The sequence below is a fragment of the Oryzias latipes genome, chromosome 7, assembly GCF_002234675.1.
Source record: "Oryzias latipes chromosome 7, ASM223467v1".
NCBI classification, from domain to species: Eukaryota; Metazoa; Chordata; class Actinopteri; order Beloniformes; family Adrianichthyidae; genus Oryzias; species Oryzias latipes.
The window spans coordinates 28,735,297-28,749,504 of record NC_019865.2 but is presented as its reverse complement, the minus strand read 5'-3'; the positions used below and the strand labels follow the sequence as shown (position 1 = coordinate 28,749,504).

The window sequence follows — 14,208 nt, the reverse complement described above, 5'->3', positions numbered from 1 at the left end:
TGCCATCAGAATGTCAAGTCCTTGTGTCATTGCCTACGAACAAGACAGTCAAATGACTTAGTCATGTTGTCAATATAAGTGTGTACTTTAGAGGGAGGTTCTGATGTAAACTATGGCTAAAGTTTGGATGACAATTATTGTAAAATGTAAGTTACACCTTTTTTGTTTGATTGCAAGAGACTGGACAAGATTCACATTTACACTTTTATTGTTCTAATTTGTTGACGGACCATGTCATACCAACGTAGAAAAAAACCACTGCAAAGAGTAACACAAAGGGGACAAAAAAGATAGGACAATATTCTGTCCAACAGTACAGAATATTGTACTGTTGAATATTGTACTGTTGGACCTCACCAATTCCTACTGCAGTGCAGTAGGAATTGGTGAGGTCTTCCTGCACCTCTTGTTGTCCCTGTATGTTAGGCCACAAATTCTCATCCACATCACAGCAAATATCCTCTCTTGCAATGCAACGAAATATGTTTGTCACATTATGACCAGCGTGAATCAGTTAACAGAGACAACGGAGATTGTCATGTCCTGGTTGAGCCACGTCTCAGTGAAACACAACAGGCTGCTCTCCCGGTACACCCGCTGCAGATGCATGAGCACATGGGCTTGAATACATTTGTTTGGAAAATCACTTTTTCTGTCTGCGGCGACCTGGGGGTTAGCCCCACCTATGGCCACTAATCCTCCTGGGAAATGTAAAATCCTGCACCATGAGTGACAAAGCTTTTGAGGGTAGTGACGCTCATGTTGTACGCTGCTTGCGTGTTGTACTCTGATAAATAGACTTTAATTGCCAGAAATGAGATTGCGTAATCTGCTGATCTGTCTGTCACACCCTCTCTGTTTTGTGTTGTGCGTGGACAGCTCTCTAAGTCAGGCAGCTAGTTGCTACCTCAGCACTTGCTACCCCGCTACAAGTGATGTGCTAGCTGGGCACCTTTGTTGGTGTATTTGCTAGTATAGTATATCCTAGAAAATGTTGATTCTAAAAGCACATTAAAGGTTTTCTGACAAACGTAATGGGGTGTACTCATTCATGCTGAGCGATGTAGGCCTTTAAAGTTATATGTGTGGGTGCAGACATTATTTTTCTGTTTTCTTTCCACAGAAAGGTTTTGAAGTAAGGGCAGCTTCTCTCACACAGTAGAGACCACTGATGTGTGATTCAATCGGACTGATCTTTATTTTCTTGGTTTTTTTTTATCTCCAAAGATGAATTGGTCATTTTAACCGGAGCTTACAATGTTTGACCTGAACTTCATCTTTTTCAGCATACATGGCGATAAAATGTCTCTTTCTGTGGATTCACTTGTAGATCCTGGTCACCACTTAGTGTAACGTTCAGCCTTCCTCGATTTGACTGAATAAAACCTGTTCCATTGAGGATTTCCTGATCATATTATTGCCTCCATGGAGAAATAGGAGGGGAGCTGTGAAAGGATAAGTAGGGAACTGGGTTTTAGGAGAAAGAGCATGTGCAGCAGCAGAAGTGCATGCAGGACACTGATAAACAGAGCTGTTACAGAGTGACTAAAAACAATGAGTGCTCACTCTGATGCAGTTTGAGCCAACAGACAGCAAATGGTTTTCCCATCACAATCTCTGTAATCCATAACGCTTTAAGGAACAGTCCAACTCTGCACACACTGCTAAAGAATGCTGGAGGAAGCTTTCCGTGGGCATAATTTAAAATTCTGTTCAAAAATATTTTATTTTTCCCAAAATCAATGAAAGAAACAACCAAAAAGATTTCTATTTAAAATCATTCTCAACAAGACATTTTCCCTAGATTTTTCACCTTGAACTCTAATTTGACTTGCGTCTAGCTATTGCTTCTCACTTGTAGGTATACATGGAAAGAAAAAAAACAGATAATTAAGTAAACTTAAATCCTCACTCCTAAAAAATAACAAATGAATAAAATAGAAAAGGGTTTCAGCTGAGCATCTACATTTTCCTCAATATGATGGATTTTATTTAGTCAACGATCAAACCTTGTGAAAGATTCGTGTACTGTCTTATACTTTTTAAACTGCTGTCAAATGAATAAAATTGTTCAGAACCTGAAAATGAGAAAGTGTTTTTCTGAAACTCATCCTATTTCATCTGTTATTGACCGATCGTTTTAACTGAAACCCATGATAACTATGATAAATCCTCACAAGTTCAGAACATTTCAATCAATATTGCTCACCATTTGTGTTGCACCGCTAATGTTAGGTTGGGGTTGTGGGGGGCTGTAAGCTAGTGGGAGAGAGTGTAAACAAAGGGATGATGGGAAATGAGGGCAGCACATTTTGGTGAAAGCTTTGATGAGTGGAAGTCTTCTCCCTCGTCAGAAAGCAGCTGAGCTTCTTTCCGCAGAGTGGAGCCTCTTCTGCCGCGAGACGATCTTTGCGGGCGTGAGCTGCGGTCTCCGTGACAGAAAGAGGAGCGGGGAGGCGACAGAGGGACTATTTCCATTCACCTCCGCGGGCGGACAGGGACGAGCTGCGGCCACAGGTGAGCTGTCATCAAACGCTCGTGCGTGACCACGCGTCTATGCGGTTTGGCGCGTGAGTGAGTGTGTGTCGGTGCTTGCGGCGCGGATGTCAGCAAGTTAAGGCGACATTTTTTGTTTAAATAGCATTCTTTGGTCTTTCTAACGACTGTTTCTCCGGCAGTGTCTGGTTCGGACGCGCTCACGCTGGAGCGCTCGTGCCTGCACCCTCAATAAGTGAGCTCGAGCTCAGGCGGGGGGCTAATTGGTATTCCCGTCAGTCATAGATAGGGGAAGCGGCGCGTGCCAGCCACGACTCCGTCGCAGAATCAGAGCAGCCTTCCCGACCCGCTCCGGTTCCATCCAGGACCGGAGCCGCGCAGGCCTGATGCAGCCTCCGCGCCAGTTTAGCGAGGCTGTCGTGCGGGGAAGCAACGCACCTTCACGCCCCCTCTGCGGGTCACAGAAACAAACTTCAGGTTGGTCTATCATGCAACATTGTGGATGAGGAGAAGAGGGTCCATGGAAACGGGGGCAGAGACCTCCTCTGAGTCTGACCTAGAGAGGAGCAGACCAAACACAAACACGCAGCAAACCCAAACAGGTCCAAACGTCCTTGATGTTAAAGAAGGAGGCTTTTCTTTTTAGTACTGTGTGTTAATCTGGATCCCCGCTGTGACGTCACTAAAGTAGTGATGTCCATCAGTCTGCGCAAACACATGATTCAATAACCATGACATTACCCACACATTACCCACTTCCCCGTCTCGAGCTGACATTTCTGCTTTAGGGAATATATATGGCGTTTCATAGCTGCCATTAATCGAACGAGCGCAAAGACAGCTGAGCAGGAGGATTCAGGAACTTAGTGAGTGAACCTTACAACTGCGCAGGCGCAATTCTTACCGAGCGACCCCGCATTTTACAACTGCACGCCTGCAGTCCTAACTGAGCGGTGATCCTGCGCGCTCACTTCGCTCCTGCGCGCTGGCCTGGGTTTGTGCAAGATGTTAAGGGGGCGTTTTTGTCACTAAGGGGCGGTAACCTTTCTGCTTTATCTGATTGGCCGAAATTTGCGTATCAAATCCGGCGAGGCAGCGGGGCGGGACTTTATCAGAAAAGAACCAGCTGTAACGTGGATTAAAACGGTAACGAATGCAGTGATTTTCACATGAGAAAAACTTACAGCATGAAAAACCCGCTGCACTTCCTTACCTTGGTCTTGGGTCGTTGGTTAACGTTTTAATCCACGCTACATCTGCTGTTTTTTATTTAAAGCCATATTATTTTATAACACACTACTCCCCTTACAATACAACAGCACTGGATTAAAAGTCTTTTTTTCTATATTTAACGTTAAAACATACCAGTAAACCATGCATGCTAGTGTGTGTTTTTAAAACACAGAAACGAAGTTGGTTGTGATTTCTTTTTTCAGTCATCAATCAGCATCCAAGAATCCATCAAAGTCCTCATCTTCTGTATCTGAAATGAACAGCTGGGCTATCAAACACGCCAGGTTCCCATTCGTACAGTCGAAACAGTGAAAGCAGACCCGTCAGGCCAAGTTTAAGTTCTGCAGTCCATTCACAAAGTGTGACGTAACTCGCCCAGCGCTGCATCCCAGTAAAAGGAGCGCAGGATGTACAGCTTTTCATTGTCATCTGCTGGAAGTTGCTGCGCTCAGCCTCGAGTCGATCTTCCAACACGGGCCACCTCGCCTTGTTTCCGCGGAAACTTCGCTGCTGCTGCGTTTTATTGTCTTGTCTGAGTTTGTTTTCCAGCTTCTGAACTTGCGAATAATGGATTCATTCGTCTTGAATTCTCTGGCAGCTGTTCTATTCCCGTGTTCCTCCGCGTAGCTGATAGCTTGCAGTTTAAACTGTGCTTCATAATCGTGTCTCTTTGCATTTCCATGGTTTCCAAAGTTTTGCATTATGGACATATCTGCACCTTTGTACTATTGGGGGGGGGGTCTTCTTTCACAGCCTCTACTCTCTCCATACCATTCTCATGCTGTTCTCTCCTAGGTCCTATATACCGAAGTCACACATTAGGGCCGCTCCGTACATTTTGGAGAAAATGTAAGATTTTTATGTTTGCCTTATGGTTGTGAAAGTGCTCTATATAGAAAATATGATAAAAGGCAGAGGGCCGCATGCAGCTCATTTATTAATACCCCCTGCTCTAATAAATGAAAGTCCCACCCCGCTGCCTCGCCGGATTTGAAACGCAAATTTCGGCCAATCAGATCAAGCAGAAAGGTTACCGCCCCTAAGTGACAAAAACGCCCCCTTAACACTGCACGCAAACCCAGCGAGCGTGCAGGAGCGAAGTGAGCGCGCAAGATCACGGTTAGAATTGCGCCTGCGCGGTTATAAGGTTCACTCACTCAGTTGCTGAAAATATCCGCTCAGTTGACTCTGGAGTCATTCAATATATGGCAGCGATGAAACGCCATAATAGAAGAACAGCTTAACAGAAGGAAGAGGAGGTGACCATCGGCTTTACTGATGGTGTCTATTTTAAGATTGGCCAAGGGAACCAGGGATGAGAGCACGACAGCTCTTCATGTGGTTCATGGTGTTTTCGTATTAGCCAGTTTAAAGAAAAAAGTTTTCATTTTGTACTTTTTTGTTCGTTTTTGAGTGTGTGGTTGGTCCGAAGTCATTCACTACTTGGTTCACTATATAGGGCATTCGGGTTAAAAAAAAGTCAAAATATTTGCAAGCATGTGTCCGAATTGTGATCAAATCCAGACCACTGAGTAGTTCCGGACTAGGTGGTCTTATAGAGCCGTGGTCCCAAACCTTTTTAAGCCTTTGGACTGCTTTAATGTCAGACGGTGTTTTCACGGACCGGCCTGTATGAGGCTGAAGTGTTTCCATAATGTTTGAGGGTAATGTTTATCTTTATTCTCTGTAAAATATCTGCAGCTGCTTTAAACTTTATTTGTCCACTAAATATCCTGTAGCAACCATTAAAAGGTTAGATAACTTTCCCCTAACCCATAACTGTCAAAGTGGAAGTAAAAAAATCAGATGCTAACTATAGCCTTGTCTATATCATGCAAAGTCAACTTTTTTAGTGTTTATTTGTATTATAATGTTAATACTTTAGTGTGCCAAAGGTAATATTTGATCATATATATGGATATAATTTACGCTTAAAGGCTTGAGAAAAGTATGATACAGGCTCTTTAAGGTGAGACGAATAAATACAAAAACGGTGATTTCACAGTTAATGCATCTTTATGGTGTGTGGGTACAGCAAGTGTTAGAATAAGTCCATATTTGGAGTAAAGACTTCTCACTGAAACGGTGCAGTGCAGCCGCTTTAAAGACCGTTACATTTTTGGTGTCTTCAATATGTTCCTTTAGCATTTTGTCCATGATGGACAAACAAATAAGGATGTAACGATTAATCGATCATTTATTTCATTCAAACAGATCCATCTATCTGAGTCAAGTTACCGTATTAATCAAATCAAATCGACCTAAAGCATTGAAAAATCATTCCAAAATGAGGTAAATAGATTATAATTGATCTTGGAAAATACCATTTGGATGGATTGAGGCGGGTAGGTTTATTTCACTACAACATAAAAACAACCATCACTCTGTCATCACAGCAAACAACAAACAAAACTGATCAGTCCATCATTCCAGTCCAATGTGTGGAAACACTTTAGCAAAGTCATGTGACCATACAGTGTATGGAGACCCAAATTGTTCATAATTAAAAGAATAAATATGACCATGTGTTTGTTTGCAGGATAAGCCCCTTGAGATGCGTCATCTCGTTTTCAAGGGGGTCCAATCACACAATCAACCAATAAATCCCTCATAAATATATAAAAAGATCATGAGATTGGGAAAAACCTGCACAACGATTTTAAATTAGCCATCATGTTATTGAATATATTTCAAAACCTTTTCATTATTTTAAAACAGCATTTTAAAATATTTATTTTTAGTCCTGTTGAATATTATTATAATTCTATGGCTTTTTTAAGAAACTCTGATTTCAAAATGAATATTTTCATAGTAGCTTTTTTTTTTTTATATTGCTGTTTTTCAGAATGACTTATTTATTTCATAATGAGCTTTGTCAGCAGAATGAGTTTGGCTGTCAATTTTTGTGATTGGCCACTCCTTTACTCAGACACGAGCAGCAGCACCCGCACTACATCGATTGAAGATGCTTCAGCGAACGTGACGGCGCAATGCACACCCCTCAACACTAGGTGGGAGTATGCACCTCAATACAACAACAGTGTTGCCAGATCTGGCGGTTCTGGTTATAAATTTGCGTGTAGGAATGGCTTTGGGCGGGTAGGCATAATTTGGGCGATTTTAGGGTCGGTTTGTTTTTTCTAATGAAAATATAGTAGCAGACTACGTCAGGCTGGGTGGCTGTTGGAGTTCCGCTAATCTTCTATGTACTGGAGCTCCGTGAACGCACCAGGCTGGTGTGGGAGGAGCTACCAGATAGTGATTTTAGCCTTATAGCCACAAGGAGCGGTGTCTGTGTTTATCTCATTTACAAGGCCTTGAAGACACGGAGAATGTTGAGAGATCAGGTTTATCTATTTTGAAGAGATCTACATGGTAGAACATGTTTTCATGTTTGACTTCATGAGATCATTCAGAGAAAGTGTCAGCTTCAGCTCCCATAGTCATCAGTCTTGATGACAGCCGCTCGAGCGTTTTTTCCATCTCTCTCTGACCGAGTTTGAAAGCTTGCTGTCCTGCATTAACTTGAGAGGGTAAAATAAAACCAAGGGACCTGATTTATAATTATTGTCTCGATGAAAATAAAAAAATCTTATAAGTTTCAGGAGGCCCGAGCAGGCCGGCTCCCCATCCTGCAGTGGGTCTCTGTCAGGCCGCCAGCTCGCCTCCCGGGAGCCGCCACAGTGATCGGTGTAAAGGAAACCTTGATGTGACGACAGACTGGATCTGTGAGCACAGACGGCGGAGCTGTGTTAGCTACAGAGCAGAGAAGAGCTCAGAGAGAATTGCATGAGGATTTTTGTCTTAAAACACATGCATTTTCCAGAAGCGGCGCTGTACTTATCAGAAGAAATCCTTGAATAAAATGAACAACATGCTCCAAAATTTCCGAATATAAAGTCTACAATCTGCAGCTCCCTGCTCCGCTTCATTCTGATGTATCCACTTGTAGACTAATAGATCCCTGAACGTCTTTGTCTTCCTCATCTGACCTGAAATCTGGATCAAAACTGTACGGCTGGATAGCTACAATGTTGCTGCCATATTTGTTGCACCAGTAATGTTAAGTTGGGGTTGTGAGGGGCTGTAAGCTAGTGGGAGAAACAAAGGGATGATGTGTTTGTTTGTTTCTGTGAGGACCCGTACCAACCGTCCCACTGACTGGTTGTTGATGACCACTGTTGTATGGACTAGGGAGTAGTGAGGGAATTCAGACATTGTGTGTCCGTGTGTGTGGGTGTGTGTGCGCGTGTGTGTGTCAGTATCAGACACCAACAAAAGCAGACACAACACTAAAATGAGTCCACATTCAAACAGGTAGCTAAAGTTAACCCAACATGGCAACTTTGTTGCTGTAGTTTTAAGCTTTTCATCCTCTCAGCTTTTGTTGTTGTTGTCATTACTAGCAGAGACAACAATCTTTGCAACAATGCTAATTCGTATTGGAGTCATTACGCTGAAGTCTCAGAAATTGGCCGCATTTGACACACGTCAAATGCTTTTTTTTTGTGCTTTATTTATAGAGATTTAGACCCATCCAGAATTTAATTTTCAAATACGTATTTGGTATAACAATTTTTTGGGGGAAAACATCAAAGCTATTGACGTTATGAAGCATTTATGGTTTTACTCATGACTTCGTTTCATTTGCATTTCCTGCTGCAGTCAGAGGAAAGAGCTCATTTATTTCTTTAGTTTGTTTGTAGCAAAAAGGTATTCTATTTTCACAACCTGTTAATTATGATTTTATTTAAGCAAAAAGGAGGTAAAGCAGAAAAACAAAACATTAAATGTGGTCAGTTTAGAGAGTTTTCTATTGAAATGTACCTTTACCTTTTAGCATATCCCATTAAGGGTCACCATCAGCTTTCACCAATTTGCACAGCTGGTCTGGCAGAAAGTTTTTCCACCGGATGTCCTTCCTGTTTTCAAGGCACAGACAGGCAGAATAGTGAAGGGTCTTGCCTAAGGAGTGGACACTGAACGTCCTGGGAAGTGAACCCATGTTTCCTATGTGACAGCTAACGGACCTATCTAGCCAAAATAAAATGAGTCAAGAGTATCCTTAACCATAAACTAAAACACAGGAACATTTTTTGTCTTTGAAAAGTCAACCAACTCCATGCTTTTATACTCACTAGGACTTAATAACTCCAGAGCGGTTGTTTAGTTTACTCAGGGTAAATAAACATTGCTACTCATTTAACATGTATGAAATATTACACTAATTTATATACTTATCTTGATACATTTCTTCAATGCACAAGAACGGAACCATCCGTCCATTTAAAAAAAAACTGCTTTTTTAAAGCTTCATTAACAAATACTGTACGTACAAAATACCAAATACAAAACTCCACACTGTGTGCAAAAGACAATTTTCACGTTTGCCAGGAAAATGAAGAAAAATTTAACTAACCATAGTAATATTGTAAAATAGGTTAAGCAAAAATAAAACAAAAATGATAACGGCAAAGGAATCTGTTAAATTTTCAAAAGAGAAGGGAGGAGAACTGCTAAGTCTAACACCAACTTGGATGGCTCCAATAACCAAAAAACCTGCTTAATCTCTGAAGGTGAATCACACCCTGAAGAGGCAAATCACACACATGCTCACCTAGGGAGAATTCAGTCACCAATGAACCTATGATCCATGTTTTTGGAGTGCGGGAGGAAACCAGAGTTCCTGAAAAAAACACACACATGCACAAGGAGAACATGCAAAGTCCACACAGAAAAAACCCAGCAAGGACTTGAACCTGGTACTTCTTGTTTTTCAATAACACACTATTGTCCATATAGGGAAGCATGGTGGTGTAGTGGTTAGCACTTCTGTTGTTTCATACAACGTTTATGTAATGAGCTATTATTCCAAGCACCAATAACAAAATTGTGAGTGTGCATTTTTATTTCCAAATTTGACAGCAAGTTTTGTCTAGTTTCCAAAATGACTGTAAATTCAACCACTAGTAAGTTGTTGTTACTACACGAACCCAAAGTGACACCAGAAGAACCGAACAGAACTGTGGCGAAGGTCATAAAACCTAGCTTATTTTAAAAGTAAAATTATTATTACTATCATTTTCTTTATTTTTTACATTTATTTTATGAATAATTAAAAGTCACATTAAAAGTTGTCCCTTGTTGGAAGCTTAAACAAAGTTCAACAATACATCCTATGAACATTTTCATGGTCAGTTGTAATTGTTTACTGCATAGCTGTTGGATGTGGATGTCTCTCTGTCACTATTGGGCAAAATAAATTAGCAAACCAATCATTGATGTCATATCAGGCACCATTCAGTGTAAAAGTCACTGAGCTGTAGGACGTGGTTTAGTAAAAAGGAGGTTTGTATTAATATTTGCAGTGTGTCTCCAATGCTAGTTTTTTTCCTTTGGTTTTATTGTGAACAACAATTGTACTAGTGTTGTGTTTGAGCATGTTTTCTGCTAGCATTAGAGCTGGAGGTAGCTGAGATGAGGATGTTGAGGTTCTCTTTGGGAGTGACCAGGATGGATAGGAACAGGGATAAGGACATCAAGAACAGATCATGGTAGATGTTCTGGAGATGAATGCTAGACAGCAGATTTAGATGGTTTGGACAGGTTGCGAGGAGGAACAGTAATGATGTTGGCATGAAAGAGCCCAAGAGGAGGTTCATGGAAACATTGAAGGAGGACATGATGGTGGTTGGTGCGAGTGAGGAGGATGCAGAGGAAAGAGGTTAATGGAGGCGAATGATTCACTTAAGTGAGCCTTAAGGGAGCAGCCGAAAAGCAAAGAATTGTATTTTACACTAGAGTCTTAGTGGTCCTTTCCTGCCATTTGCTTCCTTTTAGAAAAGATAGGGGTTTGATGATGTCATAACCAGCTAAGAGGGTGATGAATGCAGAGCTGACACTATTATCTTTTAGCAGCTTTTGATGAATTTAGACCGTTACCGCTACATTTGGTTTGAAATGTGAGATTATGAGGTGTTTCCGAGTTGGGCAGAGAATTGTAAATCTGTTTTTGGCAGAGTGCTTATCCTATTGAAAGCTACTAAGTACAATCTAAAGCTTTTAGAATGTAACACGGAACAGTGGGTATATGAATAATGTTATGTAAGCAGATGCAAACATCAGCAATCCAATGACTATCAGAATGGTCAACGTTCTGTACATCTGTCAGTAGGAGTCTTGAGGTGTCTTGCAGGTGGGGGCACCTGTTAGTAGTGTATTGCTTGTGTGTGGTGGGTATTTATAGGACCCCAGTGTTTTGGGCAAATATACTTAAATAGGGTTTTACTTGTGAGACTGTAAATGTCTTGACTAACCTTTTCCTTACAGAGTGTGACCACAGCTTGTTTAGGCTGCACCCTAGTGGTCAAATCTATTCCTGTGTATCTGATAGTGTTTTGGTGTTTTTTTTCTTGGAAATATTACCTAGTAGTTAAAAAAAACATATAATTCAATAATGAACATTATTGAAGTGCCCAGCTGTTGCATCTCCTTTGATAACTAAAGAGCTGTGTGTATTTATGGCCATAAGGGATATGTCCTTAAAATTTCCAGAGACATAAATTCCTCCTCTTCTGTAGTGTGAGTGAACTGTTGCTGCCTGTGCAGTCTGTGTGTTGCAGACTGCTTTTCCTGCCTCCTTTTTTTTCTGTCAATCCATTCATCCATCCAGGCAGTGCGTTTGGACGCAGCGCTTCCTCCTCTTTATTCTACGGCAACGCATCGGAGGTGGAAAGAGTCCGATATTCCAGCAGTGATAATAACTAGAGCGGCGTCCGTCAGCACCCTTTGCACGGGTGGACAAGCGTAATCAGAAGTGCTGCAGTAGAGGATCGTTTGCCTTTCAGGCGCAGAGGAATGATATTTAGAAAGAGCCTGACTCGGCTGCAGGAAAATAGAGAGACGGAGGAGGAGAGCTGGCCGGCCTACAGTGGGCGAAAACAGGAGATACGTGGAGGGAGAAACTGAGGGATTAAACTGATCACCCTCCGATCAAGAAGAAGAGAGAACAGCGGCATGGCACCGTCACTTCTCTGCCTTTTTTCCCATAAGAGGTGATGGTGACTGCAGCAAAGGATCAATAACCCTCCCTCCTTCTTGTCTTTCCTTCCTTCTTCCTCCTGCACCTTTATCCCTCCATCACTTCTGCAGGAGCTGCTGAAACCTGCGAGACTGTGCCGCCTGGTCTCATTCTGTTTTTTCCAGAATGCTGCATCGTGCTTGTGAGTGAGCTCTTGTGTCTGTCATGTATGTGGAACTGTTGGCTTTATGGGCCACACGGGCTGCGGTGTGCATGCCGCATCCAAGCGTGTTCACTCCTCTGCGTGGTTGCATGTATGTCTTCTTACGTGAGGAGATTCACGTGCAAACGGAAGGAGGCTGTGCGTGTCAAACATGTGTGGGCTGTGTAAGCTGCAGCAAGAGTGTGCGCCAGATAGCACCACTGTAAAATTAGGCAATTAAAATAGTGCTGCTGCTGTTGAATTTGATCAGGGTTACATAAGATAAGAAAAATCTAGCTGCTGAAATCGCCTACATGCTGAAGCAGAACTAGAGTGATCTTTTATTTGGCTTAAAAATGTGAAGAGTAAACAATGGCAGGATCTTTTTCTGAACAGATTTTCTTTCAAGGAATGAGCTGTTCAATAAAAATGCTTTTAGATTCTCTGTTTGGGAAGAGGACATATGTAATTTGACCAAAATCGGTCTTTTTACAACACAAGTTTTGTTAAAGTATTGAAGTTTTTAAATTGAAATATAAAGTAATGTATTTAATTTTAAATTTGTTCTGTTGAGACTTTTCTCAACTGAACAAAGATATATTAACTGAGGTTATCTGATAAATTTTATACTTCTTTACAAATTGTAGGGAAGTATAACATTTCGGCAGGTCCAGGCCTTATAATGGTTGGACAGGGGCTCCCCTTCCTATTGACCTCTAAGGACCTGGCGTCCACATGTGTGGACAGCACAATTTGGGTTCTTTTACCACAGTCGTTAATTCCGTATAACTGGGGGCCCCAAGCTTACATGTGTAAAGGGTTAGCTCAAATATTAGCTTGGGTCATAAGAGGTTAAAACAGTGTAGGAGACACTTGGGCATCAAAGTTTTGAGTTCCTCTAGTTTTATCGCTGGAGTTTGGCCCATAAGTCGTTTTTTTTGTCGCTGAAGAGGATGTGGTTGTCTTTTTCTTTTTCTCCTAATATGCGCCACATGAGCTCCATAGTTGGAAGATCAAGACTGCAGACAGGCCGGTTCAGTACTCGGACTCCTTTGGAATGAAGCTGTTGTAAAAGCTGCAGTTTTTGAACCACATAAGGCCTTGGCCAATACAAATGTCATGCTAAAACCTTTATCTTACCTTTCGCCATTCCAAAAGATCGAACTGTCTGTATTGCATTTAGTGTTTGTTATTACCAACAAGAAAGTCAATTTCAGGCTCATCCAACCGCAGAACACAACCACAATCTAGCTGAGAAAAGCAGCTTTGCACTGATATGCAACACTTTACAGTACTACAGTAGAAACATGTTGTATATGAGTGAAAAGCTGCTTCTCTCTGCTTCATAATTCGTTTGAATTACCTTAATTGCATAAATGGTTGAAAAGTTACAGTCATTCAAAGAGTGTCAACACTGGAGCTAAAGTTTAAAAAACAAACCACCTGCGATTAAGACCTGTCAGAGGCTTGAATGAATCTTGGCACTTTGACACAGCTGTACTTTTTGGACAGTGTTCTAATACGGTTTTAATTATGCTTGATGAAGTTTTGCTCATCCAAAGTTATGATGCATTGTGTTTACTCAAAGTCATTTCAGGTAGTTTTCCTGGGCCCATTTAGTAATTCACTGAAACAGTCTGACAGCCCAAAGACCACAGACATCCCCACAAAGACTTTGGTTTCTCTAAATGTTTTGATGATCATATCTACTGATCTGCCTCTCAATACACCTACACACACACCGGCTACTTTATTAGGCACACATGTTCAACTGCTGGTTAAAGAAAATTTCTACTCAGCCAATCACATCACAGCAACTTAATGCATTTAGGCATGTATACATGGTCAAGATGGTCTGCTGCTGTTCAAACCGAGCATCAGAATGGTGTAAGTATTTCAGAAACAGCTGATCTACTGGGAATTTCACCCACAACCATCTCTAGGGTTAACAGAGAATGGTCTAGAAAATGGAAAATATCCAGTAAGTGGCAGTTCTGTGGGCAGAAATGCATTGTTGATGCCAGATGTTGGAGGAGAATGCCTGGTTCCAGCTGATAGAAAGACAACGGGAACTCAAAGAACCACTGGTTCCAACACCTCACCTTACCTGAGTATTGTTGCTGACCATGTCCATCCCTTTCTGACCACAGTGTACCATCTTCTGATGGCTACTTCCAGCAGGATGAGGCGCCGTGTCATAAAGCTGGAATCATCTCAGACTGGTTCCTTGAACATGACAATGAGTTCACTGGACTCA

At 41.7% G+C, this 14,208-nt stretch overlaps 1 protein-coding gene across 1 annotated transcript in view; it reads left to right on the top strand.

Annotated features, from left to right (window-relative positions):
- Nucleotides 1-2,256: 2,256 nt before the first annotated feature.
- The window catches only part of LOC101166035 (IQ motif and SEC7 domain-containing protein 2), a 100,917-nt gene continuing 88,965 nt past the window's right edge, over nucleotides 2,257-14,208 (top strand). Inside the window, exon 1 of the mRNA XM_023956996.1 lies at nucleotides 2,257-2,517. The gene's annotated coding sequence lies outside the window, so the exon portion shown is untranslated. The remainder of the gene's footprint in view (nucleotides 2,518-14,208) is intronic.